Genomic DNA, 13,587 nt, shown 5'->3' on the forward strand with positions numbered 1-13,587 from the left:
ATTGATAAATATGTGAAGGTGGCAGAGAGTACCAACATTACACTGTAAGCTGGTTCCTAGTGTGTCTTCTGTGATGCACAGAACCCTGGGATACCGCCCTGGAAATGCTCATGCCAAATGTACATACAAAAAAGTGCCAGTGTCGACATGGATATATGTGCATATACCTCATGTATCTATGTCCAGCATAGCATAGGTGGACACTCAGTGAGAGTATAAGGTACTTCCATAGATATAAACATGAGTAAGTATCCAAGTATGTGCTCCAGCATAGATGCAGCCTTTGAAGCATCTATATGCTTTGAATTGCCATCTGTCAGGGCGAATTGGAGATGATTGTTAAAATAATGTCTCAGGACTGCTTGATGACAGTTCTGGTATATTATACAAAACACTGAAAGATTTGCTGTGTTCTTAAAGTTGAGAAGATTGCTCCCTGACTGCCTGTATGGCAGTATCAACTCCTTGATAAAAGAAATTCACACTCAAGCTCTGATAGGGTTGACAATTGGTCCATCGCGAGCCTCATAATCAAAGTGATTTCTTTTTTCTTTGGCTTTGGACTTGGATCACTTCTACAAAATCTTTCTTGTACGCCAAGCAATTCTGCTAATTCTCTAGCAGTAGCAAGTACAGATGCAAAACTGCAATACAACCAATAGTTTTGCAAGAAATTTGCATTTCTTATGATTTGCCATGAACCTGGCCTCTCCCAGTGACTGCAGTACTGAAGTTATGTGGACAAGATGTGATTGCCAGTCTGGGCTGAGGATCACACAGTCATCAAGATAGGCTCCTGCTAACTGTCAGTGGTGATGAAGTATGTGGTCCATGAGGTATTGAAAGGTGGCCGGAGGCCAATGCAACTTGAAGGGCAGAGCTGTAAACTGGAACAGCCCTAACGAGGTGGTGAATGCTGTTTTTTCTCTCAAATCTGGCATAGGAGTTATTTGCCAATACCCTCTTGTCAAGTATAACATTGTAATGTATTTAGCTTTCCCAAGTCAGTCCAGAAGCTTGTTGACTTGGGACATGGGGTAGGTGTCAAACTGTGAAATTGCATTCAGCCCTTGAAATTCCACAAAGAATCAGCCAGCCAGTTTAGGCACTAGCACAATTGGACTGCACCAAGGACTTCTGGATTCTTTGTTGATCCCAAGTTCTAATGTAGCCCGAATCCCTTGTTCCACAGCTCCTTGGAGTAGCAGTAGTAGCAGCAATTGGTCCAAGTTCAAAAAGTTTGTAAAAATGCACTTTAGGGTTTGGTTAAACCTTTCTACTAAACTGTCTGTTTGTGGATGGTATACAAACATTTTAAAGGGTTTAACCTTCAGGAGCCCCATAACTCTCGCAATAAACAGGACATAAAGTTTATTCCTTGATCCATAAAAACCTCTGTGGGTAAGCCCCTTGAGAGAAGAACTCCCTCCCTACAGTTTGAGCCATCACTGAATGCATGGGGAATGCATGGATACTGTGTGGCATAATGGACCACCACCCATATATGCTGGTGTCCCCTGATGCTTTTCTCTAAGAGGCCCACAATACCAAGCTGTACCCTTTCGAAGGATGTATCTGCTAAACCTAGGGGAATTAAGGATGCAAGTGCCAAACCATTCAGTGAAACTTGTTGGCAATTGGGACAGGAAGCACAATTTCACCAATTTCCTCCACTTCTCCAGTATTAACATCATTCCCAGTCGTCACATATGTTAACATAGAATCTTTCTGCAACTCACAAAAAAGCATCCTGTTCTGCTTTGTGTTTTCAATATTCCACTCCACACAAATGCTTTCTGTTGTCAGATATAGGGCTTGTCTACACAGCACCACAGACGGGTCTACGGAGATGTGAATTGCAGAGCACTCTGATGTAGCTGTAAGGGAGTGGGCATAGACAGTCTGGCCCAGCAGTCATGTCTGGGCTGGTGTCCACAAGTCATGGATAGCCACAAAGTGGCAATCAGAGAGCATGGATGGAAGCGATTGCTAGAGCTGGGCTCAATAAGCAAGAGTCAGGATCAGAGCCAGGCTGGGCTCAGAGAATGGAGATCAAAAAGTGAGATAGAGTCTGGAATTGCAGATGTCCGTGTGGTTTCCCAGACAACTTCCTGGGGGCACCCACCAGAGGTGAACAGTGCACATGCAGGACCGGCTCTAGGCACCAGCAAAGCAAGCACATGCTTGGGGCAGCACGATTTCAGGGGCGGCATTTTTTTTTTTGCTTGGGCAGCATTCCGGCCCCCCTTTTTGTTTTTTGCTTGGGCAGTTGTGCTCTTGGATCTTTTTGTTTTGTTTTGTTTTGTTTTGCTTGGGATGGCAAAAAACCTGTGCACATGGGCCAATCAGTGGGCTGCAGGCTGCTGTCACTTTGAACTCTTTGGGAGGTACTTCCTGGAGAACCTAATCTCCGCAGTGCTCCATGGATGTAACTCTGCATGGCCTCCTGGTGGCAATATCAGCTATCCCAGGTGCTAGTCCCACGAATCCTTACAGTAGCCCTCTAACTGCTTTGCTTAGCCACCTCAGGTAGGAGTTGATTATTTTAGCATTAGTGAGTCTGGTAGACTGTTTTACAATGAATAACCGAATTGGAAAACTGTCTCCTCATTCTCAACTCAATTTCAACAGTCGAGCATTAAAAAAAATGATTATCTGCCGCCCTAGGCAACGGCTTCGTTTGCTTATAATTAGACCAGTCCCTGTTAATAAACCTAAACTATCATGAAGCTATTTCTTTTCCTTTGTTTTCAGCCTCATTCTGGTTTCCCTTAAAATATATATCCATTATGCTGAATCTCCACTAGATACTGCTAAGCTGGGGGAGCTCCATGCGGAGCGACAGGTTGGGTTCCCAGCTGGGAGCTCCATGTGGCGCTGACAGCCTGGGTTCTCAGCACCAGGCCCGCCAACGGGGGTGGGGGGGCAAAGGGGGCAATTGCCAAGGGGCCCAGGTGATTCAAAAGGGCATGGGGGCCCCCGGCTGCTGCTGCTGCTGTGGGAGCGGGAGTGGCAGCCTGGAGCCCGGATGGGCCACAGGGCTCCTAGGTGTGCGCAGGGTGGTACAGGCAGTGGGGAAGGCAGCTGGGGGGGCATGTGGAAGTCCTGGCCGTGCCAGAAGAGCACATCAAGCAGCGCAGCCGGCAGCTCGCTGGGCACCAGCCAGCGCAGGCGCAGCACTGCCCAAATGTCAGGTGGACCTTTCTAGGGGGCCCATTGACTGTTCTGCTCTGGGCAGAGCCATCCCTAGGGTACAGTGAATCAGGGCGACCACTCTGTGACCTGATATAACACAAATTCAGATATAACGCGGTAAAGCAGCGCTCCGGGGGGGCAGGGCTGCGCACTCTGGTGGATCAAAGCAAGTTTGATATAACACGGTTTCACCTATAATGTGGTAAGATTTTTTGGCTCCCAAGGACGTTATATCGTTATATCGAGGTAGAGGTGTAGTCTGAAATAGTGACTATTTCACTATTACTGTAGTGCAAAAGGTGTCCCTATGTGTGCTTGGGCTCAAAAGTAGGCTGAAAAACTAGATGCTGTTTAATAGAAATATAAACCTCGTGAAAGCACAATCAAATATGGGTGGTTTCATGTATTCTATATTACAAAGACAGGGGTGCTGCCAGGGAGCAGGGTTGGGGCATGGGGGCTTCCGGCTGCAGGCGGAAGGGGTGGGGCAGGGCCCCCACTTGCTCTGGCCCAGGGCCCCACAAACCTTTAATCCATCTCTGTAGAAGATATTCTGGGCTCAGTTTTTCTCTCTCAGTATCCAGACAATTCTTCTCCAATGAGTTTGAAGAAGATGCATCCTTTAGTGTGTCATTTCATTTTTCAAGCATCCCTGAGCTGAACTGTTGGATATTGTATTACAATCAAATATTATTTAAAAAAAAACAAGAGAAAACAAGGAACAGAATTTATTTTGTTTTTATTCATTCCAGTGATTTAAAAAAACCTGTTTTTGTTTCTGTCTCAAAGATCGAAGCTATTTTCCCCTCACTGTCTGGCTGGCAAGTATCGGAGGGGTAGCCGTGTTAGTCTGGATCTGTAAAAGCAGCAAAGAATCCTGTGGCACCTTATAGACTAACAGACGTATTGGAACATCAATGCTCCAATACGTCTGTTAGTCTATAACAGGGGTCTGCAACCCGCGGCTCCGGAGCCGCATGCGGCTCTTCAGCCTCCTTGTTGTGGCTCCCTTCGGCCTCGACAAAAGAAAAAAAAAAGAAAAAAAAAGAATAACGGTTATTTATTAATTTATTTTTTATTTATATATTATTTTATTTTTGTTTATTTTGTTGCACAGTTATCTTGGAGTTCGAGGTGATACTTTAACATCGAATTTTTAAAAAGTGTTTATAATTTGTCAATTAAAATATGCATCACATCCACGTCTATAGCCCTCGCCTTTACCTGCAGACGGCTTCTTGAGTGTGCGACCCCCGCGGTAAGCTAACCATGAATACATCCCAAAAAAGAAAAATCTCAGAAGAAAATAGAGAGTTTAATTCTGCATGGACAGATTCCTTTGCCTTCACTGCCAACGATGCTGGCTTACCTGTGTGCTTGATATGTGGCGAGAAATTAGCAAACAACAAAAAATGTAACGTTGAAAGACATTTTCTAAACAAGCACTCAGCATTTTCTGAAAAGTACCCATCTGAAGATGGGCGAAAGAGAGCGATTTCGGAACTACTATGGAAAATTGAGCAGAGCAAATATACTTTCAAGAAGTGGATCAATTCTCCAAACTCAACTACAGCTGCTAGTTTTGTGGCAGCTCATGAGATCCTAAGGAGGGGGAAGCCGTTCACAGACGGAGAATACATGAAAGAATCGTTCATAAAAATATCAGAGCATCTATTCTCCAAATTCAAAAACAAACAGGAAATTATTCAGAAAATTAAAGAAATGCCTCTCTCTGCAAAGACCGTCAAGGACAGGACCATTAAAATGGCAACAAACATCACCAGTAAGCAAATTGATGACATCAATTCAGCTCAAGCATATTCAATTGCCTGTGATGAGTCAAGTGATGTAAACGATATTGAGCAGACAGCACTGTTATGCAGATATGTGAACTCTGATGGGCCGCAGGAAGAACTGATTGAACTCATACCGCTAAAGGGCCAATGGCGGGGACAGGACATTTGTGAGGCTGTTTTGAGTTGTCTAAAAGCCAAAGGAATAAACACCACTCACCTGGTGTCAGTATCTACTGATGGTGCACCCAGTATGAGAGGAGCACAGAAGGGCTTTGTGAATTTACTTCAAAAGTCGCTGGATCGAGAGCTGATGATGTTTCACTGCATCTTGCACCAAGAAGCACTGTGCGCTCAAACATTCCCCCCTGAATGTGTGGAAGTGATGAACCTCGTTATTAAGATAGTGAACAAAATAATTGCAAACGGGTTAAACCACCTACAGTTTTGTTCATGGTTAGATGAAGTCGAGAGCGCATATTTGGATCTCCTGCTGCACAACAGAGTTCGGTGGCTGTCAAGGGGAGATGTGCTGAAACGCTTCGCTGCTTGTCTGGAACATGTGAAAACCTTCTTGGAAAGCAAAGGCCTCAGCTATCCCGAACTGGGAGACCTCGATTGGCTGGAAAAGTTTTATTTCATGGTGGATATGACAAGTCACTTAAACACGCTGAATAAAAATCTCCAGGGAAAGGGAAGCACGGCCCTGCAGTTGCTGGAGGATGTTCTGGCGTTTGAGCACAAGATGACAGTGTTTGCCAGAGATGTACAGAGAGGTACGCTCTCTCACTTCCCCTCCCTGAGAGAGTTCAAAGAAGAGAACAATCACATAAATTGTGATTATTTACACCGTGCAATTATGGCAATGCAAGCTGCATTTGGAGAAAGATTCAGCGAGTTCAGAAAGGAAAAAAACACTCTGTCCTTCCCTGTCACACCGCTGGACATCGACCCATCCCTGCTGAACATATCTGCATTCACAGGGATAAGTCAACCCGATCTTGAAATTGAACTGGCCGACATAGCGGATAAAGACTTATGGGTGTCCAAGTTCAAAAGCCTGACAGCGGATCTCGAAGAAGTCGCCCGTCAGAAGGCCACTCTCGCTAAAGAGCACAAATGGAATGATATTGAAAACCTCCCCAAACCCGACAAACTTGTTTTTGAAACATGGAGTGCCATTCCCGACACGTATATGAACATGAAAAAGTATGCAGTTGGAGTCCTGTCCATCTTTGGCTCAACATACTTATGCGAGCAAGTTTTCTCGAGCATGAACTTCATAAAGTCCAAATATCGCTCCCGCCTCACAAATGAGAGCCTACAGTCCTGTGTGAAGATCAAAGTCACATCTTACAGCCCCGACATAGGGAAGATCAGCATCGAGCTTCAGAAACAGAAGTCACATTAAACAGGTGAGAACACTAGCATTTAATAGGCTATTATTATTCAGAAAAAAAACATTTATTTCAGACCCGGAGCTGATATAGTTTTTTATTGCATGTTCAGGTGCTTTGGTTGATTGCTGGCTGAGAAAGAAACCCAAAGAGGATGAGAGCACACTGAAATGGACTTGTCAAAAAACGTTCCTAATTTTATGTTTACTTTTTTAAAACTGCTAAGCTGCAACTATATGTTTTTTTATATTAAAATGGGCTACGTTTTATTTTAATTTTACACAAATACGGGAAGGACTCAAAAAGGCCTGCATAGTTCAGTGTTTAATTTATTTCAAAGTAGGCCTACACATGCACACTGCACTTCTGTTTGTTGTATTCTGTTGTTGTAACAGGTAAAATTAAAAAAAGATTAAAACTTTTAAAAGTTTATAAGCAGTGTTATGTTTTGCGGCTCCAGACTATTTTTCTTTAGTGGAAGAGGGGGCAAAATGGCTCTTTTGATAGTAAAGGTTGCCGACCCCTGGTCTATAAGGTGCCACAGAACTCTTTGCAGCTTGTCTGGCTGGAGGAGTCATGGAGGCAGACACTGCACAAGAGCGCCCCCTCTCCGTCATCTCTTTCAGACACCCTTTTCCTCCCAGGCAGTTAATGGGATAATATGATGCAAGGTGTATCTGTGATCTCCAAGAGTTGTGCACTATGGCACATGAGTGTTATGTCACCCACTAATGACTGGCCCACAGGGAGGACAAGGGACTTATTATTACAGCTGGCAAGGGGAGATGTCCTTGAGCAGAGAGGCATGTGTCGTTGGAGAATGACCTTGGGCTTTACATGCACAAAGGACTTGATTTCCCCCGCTCCCCACAGTGCAGGTGCAGAATGTTGCACAAGGTATAAAAGGAGGAGCAGGATTGGAGCACAGGGAAACACGGTGTGGAAGCAAGGAAAGAATTAATAAGGATTTGAAGGGGATTTTAATGCATGTTAGTCAGTTAGCAAGAGTCAGGCCATACTGTGACCCTTATGACGTGAGATTTGTAGAAGCAAGATAATGTAAGACAGAGTGAACTGTGTGAAAGTATTACGACCTTGCAATGTGCAGTCTTGCTTTTTCTAGTAAGATAGCAGAGAAGCTTATGTATAAACAAAATGTATTTGTTGCTTTTTACTGTCTCCATGAGTGTCTAAGCTTGTCCGTAACAAAGGTATAAAGGCTTGATGTAATTGTTTACCAGTTGAGAGACCTGTCCAGGACCCTGTGTCCTATGGCACTCTCTCCCTCCATTGTAATTACTGGAGAAATAAAAGTATTTGATTTTGCTGCACCCAAACAAAAAGCGAGAACTGAGTTTTTCTTCGACAATTTGGGGGCTCGTCCGGGATGGCAACGCCCACGGACCCACAGACGGCTACTACAGATCATTCCCCTTCGAACCCCATGGCGCCACATGAGAGGTATGAGACCTTTTGAAATCTCTATTGGGGTATCGGAGGAGGACTGTCCCTGAGGACATCTGTCTCTCTGTTGGGCTCACGCCATCTGAACTTATTGACTGTGCAGCAGGATCAGATGCAAAGTGGTATTGGGGAGAGGCCCCAATAAGGTTAGTTTATAGCAGTACTGGGAACTGCTGAGTTGGCCAAGGTAAATGCATAAGGTAATGCATAAGGTAATGCATAGGTAATGCATTAGAATGCACCGGTGCTGAGGGGTTTTTACCGCCTCAAGAGGGGTTGTCATACCGCCTCATGGTAATGGTCCGGACCAGGTAAAGATGCATTGTGGTTAAAAAAAAATAAACAAAAAAAAAATTTAAAAAGGTTAAAAAAGGGTTAAAAAAAAAAAGAAAAAGGAAGAAAAAGAGGCCTTGGTGTGTGTGTGTGTACACCAGTGTGAGTGGCTGTTACCGGGCTAGCCCGGTAACTAGTGGATCTTTAGGAGATCCGACCCACGGTGGGCTGACTCGGCCAGGCATTGTCCGGCAAGGAAGCTGCCTGGGTCTAGGAGTGTGTGAACCCATCTTCCCTCCCCTTTCCTTGTGAGTCTCTCCTGTGTGAGTGGAAAATGGGTAAGGGACTGTCTAAATATTCCACCTTACCCCCTAAGGGTACCCCAGCATATTACATGTACGTACATTATGGTCCTAAAACCTGCAGGTATTTAAATGATTGAAATCTGTACACGCGTGAAAATTCATTTAAACAATGCCCATTAGAAGGCACCTTCAATCTAGATGAGATCATATATCTAAGAGGAGCTTTTAATCACCAAAGAAAAGCCTCTGACACGGTGTGAGCAATTTGTCTAGGAACGGGTTAATTTGAAATTCGGCTTCACCCAGAGATAGGAGAAGTTGTTTTGTGTTCAAGGTCATGTATCAGTGCGGACTATGCTAAGTGCAAAGAAAACTGCTTTCAGCCCCAGCTACTTGTGGAAAATTGAAACTGAGGCAAACCAAACGCAGTACAAGTTACAGAATTGGAATTATATTTGCAAAGCTTAACTTCCCAGTGAGACATGTGTGAGTATTGAAGTGGTTTAAGGCTTGGGGCATTCATGTTTTTCCTGTGTGAGGTGGGAGCATTCCCAATACTCTCCATTGTTGTTTTATTATTTTAATGAAGCTTTAAAATTTGATTGTATGCTCTGTCAGTCTGATCACCTGACATAAGGGATAAATTAGTAACAGGAATTTGTCACAGTTTGGTGTGCAATTAATAATGGGGGGGCCCTGCAGAATTTACACCATCTATCTGTTTTACCCTTGTTATTTTGTGTTTGCTTTGTTTGGTATTGTTGGTTGCATGATTAAAGGTGAGCTCTAATAGAATAAGGAAACACTATTTAGCTTTGGCTCTGTTTTGTTTAACCGGTTACTGTTGTTTTTCTGCTCTGTTCATTTGGGCGTTAGGTGTGTGAGCGGAACTGAACTTCTCGTTCGTAATTCCTCAGGGTGGAAGCCATGTGTGCGATGAAGCTCTGAGGTTGTCCTGAGATTTTACTGTCCCGCCCCCCCTGTAACGGATAATGTAATAGAAGTAGGAAAAATCTGGCTTAGACTGTAATTTTCTTTGCTCTCTGTGTAATTTTCTTTTCTGTTTAAGTGTCAGCAGACAAATGGGTGGGTCTCTGGGTAGACCCCCAAAGGGGTTTGGATTATGTGTTAAGTGAATGGCCATGTATTTTTGCCCAGGTGGCAAGCCTTACTAGGGAGGACTCAGGTAGTCTTGTGAGTAGAAATGTTTTGGGGAAAAGACCAGTAGGGTGGGGCTAGTTGAGAAGCTCACCATCCTAGCTAAACTGGTAGTGGAGCAAATTGGTGCAAAATGGAAGGGACGGCTCAGCGAGAAAAAAAAGGATCGGGCCCAGGCGAGCAGGCAACAGACAGAGTGATTGGAAAACAGGTTGGAAACTTTTGAGGGTGTAGTGGAAAAAAGGAGTAAGTGAATATAAGCATGAGAATTTCAAATACTCAGAAGTATATTTGGAATGGTGATTTGAATTGGTAAAGTGGCTGTTGGAAGGGAAAAGCAAGTGATTTTTAAGAGAACAGTTTTTTTGGTGTCTTTGAAATGTTTGTAAATAAATTCAGGCAAATAAATTTATTAGATTGTAATAATTTGGCTGTGACCAATTTTGTTAAATCAGTTGAAGACTGTATACAGTGCTATGTAATGAAAATTTTATTAGGCTCTACAGGCACTATAAGTGGTGATGTTTTCTTTCAGTGTTTAAAAGCAGGAGTTGAAAATAAAAAAGCAAGCCGGAAAGCATCTGTGTTAATGCAAATTAACTAACTGATAAGGTAGAGGCCGCTGAACCAGGGCTGTCTAAGAAACACATACGAGAAAATATGGGGTAATTCCTCTGTTTTGCCTAGAATCAACAAGAGTATTTGTATATTTTAAGTATTTAACTGCCCGGAAGGGGTGGACCTCTGTTTTTGTCTTTCAGATAATCAAAGAAAACTAATGCCAGCTGCACAACATTCAACGTACCTTGATTTACTGGCACAGTAAAAAATTATGTTGTGTGTTCTATGTTCTGTCTTGTCGTGTTTGTCTAGTGGCCAGAATTGTTGTGTTTCATATTTTCATGAGATGGTCTGATTTGAACTCAAGCGGAAGTGTTGGATTGGAATGCAGATACTTGTTTTGTTCAACTTGGAATACAAAGTGTTTGGTTACATCCTGCTGACTACCAACACCGTTGTGCAGTGCCACAGACTGACTGCTTGGACCCAGGATTCTCACTGAAAAAAAAGACCCCTCCGCATCAGGAGAATTTTCCTACTGATGATTACCCTATTCTTTCTTCTAGTTCCACTGTGCTTCTGGACAGCAGGAAAAAGGGCAAGGTGCCAAACTGGCAATCTCTCCCTTGTCCACTGACAGACCAACTGTGCCTTTAGACTTTTCTAGAAAAAGCAAAGCCATTACAGGGTGATATGTGCTGGAAACCTCTCCCCTGTAGGATGCTAAACCACGATTGTTTTGGGAAAGAAGAAGAAACACTCGCTCCACTGACATTGCCAAAGTCCAGGAATTCCTGACTAAAAGGACATTGAGAACTGACCCTGGTGAAGAAACAAAGAATTGTGCACTGGGAGGAAGAAATTTGTGGGGCCCATGATTGGGAATGTGGTATTAATTGGATTTTGGGGTTTAATCTACAGGCTGTGCCCTGTGTTTTGGATAAATCCTTCAGTATGTATTGCCCTCCCTAATTGGATTTTAAATGACATTGCCCTTATCCAGTTTTCAAATCACTTCTACATACCCAGATTGCTCACAAGGGGCTGCCATTCGATTAGCACAACAGAGGGCCTGGGTTATTTCCTCTGGAAAGAAAGAGAATTGAGCAGATCCCTGTGGGCCAGGGCCAATATCTTAAAAGCCAAGAACATGATAAGAAATTGGGCCAACTAGAAAAGGCTACTAGCCTTATTCTTGAAACTCAGCTATCTTACGTACAGGCTGGAGTTGGTGAGTTACATGTCATTTCAGCCCTTAGTTCTATGACCCAGAAGTTACTGACAGAGATGGTATTGAATACCACTGAGGCTGGGAAGGTATTGCAGTGGGATCTAGACCAGACTTGGCCCACTGCCCTTACAGATGCATCAGGAGTACCATCTGATCTGTGGTCATGGAGACATACTTGGACACTTTCTGGATGGAAGTGGGGACATTCAGAGTGCTCCTTCCAAGCATATGGACCGGCTAGGGTGGGTGTGGGTTCCCACATACCGAATCCTGCTGGGTCCATGGGGAGGATGCATGTGGAACTGAATTATTTGCCGAGCCATCTGGGAAATTAGACCACCTGGTATACCTACCTGATTTCTAGACAGTACCCCTAGAATAACACCTGATGAGATATACATATTGATCTTACCACTGCTGCAGGCAATTATATCATTTACTGGCCTGCAGATAGATTGCAGATAGAATGTTGTCAGTAGCTCTTAGATTTCAGGTATATTTTGATTGGACTAGGGTAGTGCCTGATCGGTTTCAAAAATTTGCTTTCATTGTTACAGAGGTTCGAAGAATCTCTGAATTGCAAGGGCAAATTCACATGCTTTAGAATATATATTAAGCTGAAAAGAATGCCTTTCATACAGCTTATAGAGCGTTTACTTTATATACTAGGTATGATGTTTTATGCTTTGTGATTAAAATTCTACGACAGCCCCGTTATATTATTCCTATGAGAATGTTATTGTTTCTCGTGTTGTTAGTTTAGGATTATGTTATTGTTGTTGTTTTTGAAAAAACATAATTATAGTAATAATACCTTTTCTGATCATGCTAATCATGCATTGTCATTACATCCCTTGACAACCCCTCAGGTTGACATATCTGCTGTAGAATCTAAACTCCATGGTTTAATGCGAATTGAGGTTTGAAATTGTTTGTTGTACTAGAAGTACAAAAGGGGGGAGTGTGGAAGCAAGGAAAGAATTAATAAGGATTTGAAGGGGATTTTAATGCATGTTAGTCAGTTAGCAAGAGTCAGGCCATACTGTGACCCTTATGACGTGAGATTTGTAGAAGCAAGATAATGTAAGACAGAGTGAACTGTGTGAAAGTATTACGACCTTGCAATGTGCAGTCTTGCTTTTTCTAGTAAGATAGCAGAGAAGCTTATGTATAAACAAAATGTATTTGTTGCTTTTTACTGTCTCCATGAGTGTCTAAGCTTGTCCGTAACAAAGGTATAAAGGCTTGATGTAATTGTTTACCAGTTGAGAGACCTGTCCAGGACCCTGTGTCCTATGGCACTCTCTCCCTCCATTGTAATTACTGGAGAAATAAAAGTATTTGATTTTGCTGCACCCAAACAAAAAGCGAGAACTGAGTTTTTCTTCGACAATGGTCCTATATCATTGTGTTGCTGCTGAGGTCCCCAAGCTACTCCTGCCTTCCAGAGTTGCAAAGTGAAAACCAGGGCATCTGCCCTGGGGCATGAATGAGGTGGTGGTTTAGGTCAGTCTCAAGGAGGTGTGCATCAGAGGGTGAAAAGCAGGAACCCACTCTTCATTCACAGCCGGGCAGCCCCCACCCTTTGCTAGTGTCCTGTGGGACTAGCTATGTGTGTGGGATAGGGATGGTTCAAGCAGCTGATTGCAAAGCACTGGGGGCTTGGAAGTGGAGCTGGTAGGATGTCCACACATGAGAAGCCTAGTGGAAGGGCTCTTATGCAACTTTCGCTAGCCTAGCTGCTTACTGGCTCCTTCAGGTGGCCAGTTCGCCAGGGAGTGGTTACAAAAATCAGGACAAAACAACCAACAGGGCCTGTGGGCGGAGAGGATGTTTGCAGTATTGTGAACCTCAAGGGATCAAAAATCATGATCTGTCCAGGACTCAGTAGCACTTCTGCAGCCCCCCTCTCACTGTCCTGGGACTTCTCTGCCAGGGACTGGGCAGCACTTCCCTGAGACTACCCCCTCCTTTCCTTCTGCTGCCCTGGGACTTGGCAATACTTCCCTGACTCTCCCCTGCCTCCCCGACTCTCCCCTGCCTGCCTCCTGCTGCTCCAGGACTTCTCTGTTGCCGGACCCCCAGCGGTGCTGTCCTGGGAAGTGTGACCAAAGCGGGTCCTGGGCAGAGGACAATCCCCAGGGCAGCAGGAGGCAGGGGAGAAGAGTCAGAGAAAAGCCGCTGTTGCTGCTGTGTGGGGGCAGCCCTGA

The sequence above is a fragment of the Mauremys mutica genome, chromosome 1 (assembly GCF_020497125.1).
Source record: "Mauremys mutica isolate MM-2020 ecotype Southern chromosome 1, ASM2049712v1, whole genome shotgun sequence".
In the NCBI taxonomy this organism is placed as follows: Eukaryota; Metazoa; Chordata; order Testudines; family Geoemydidae; genus Mauremys; species Mauremys mutica.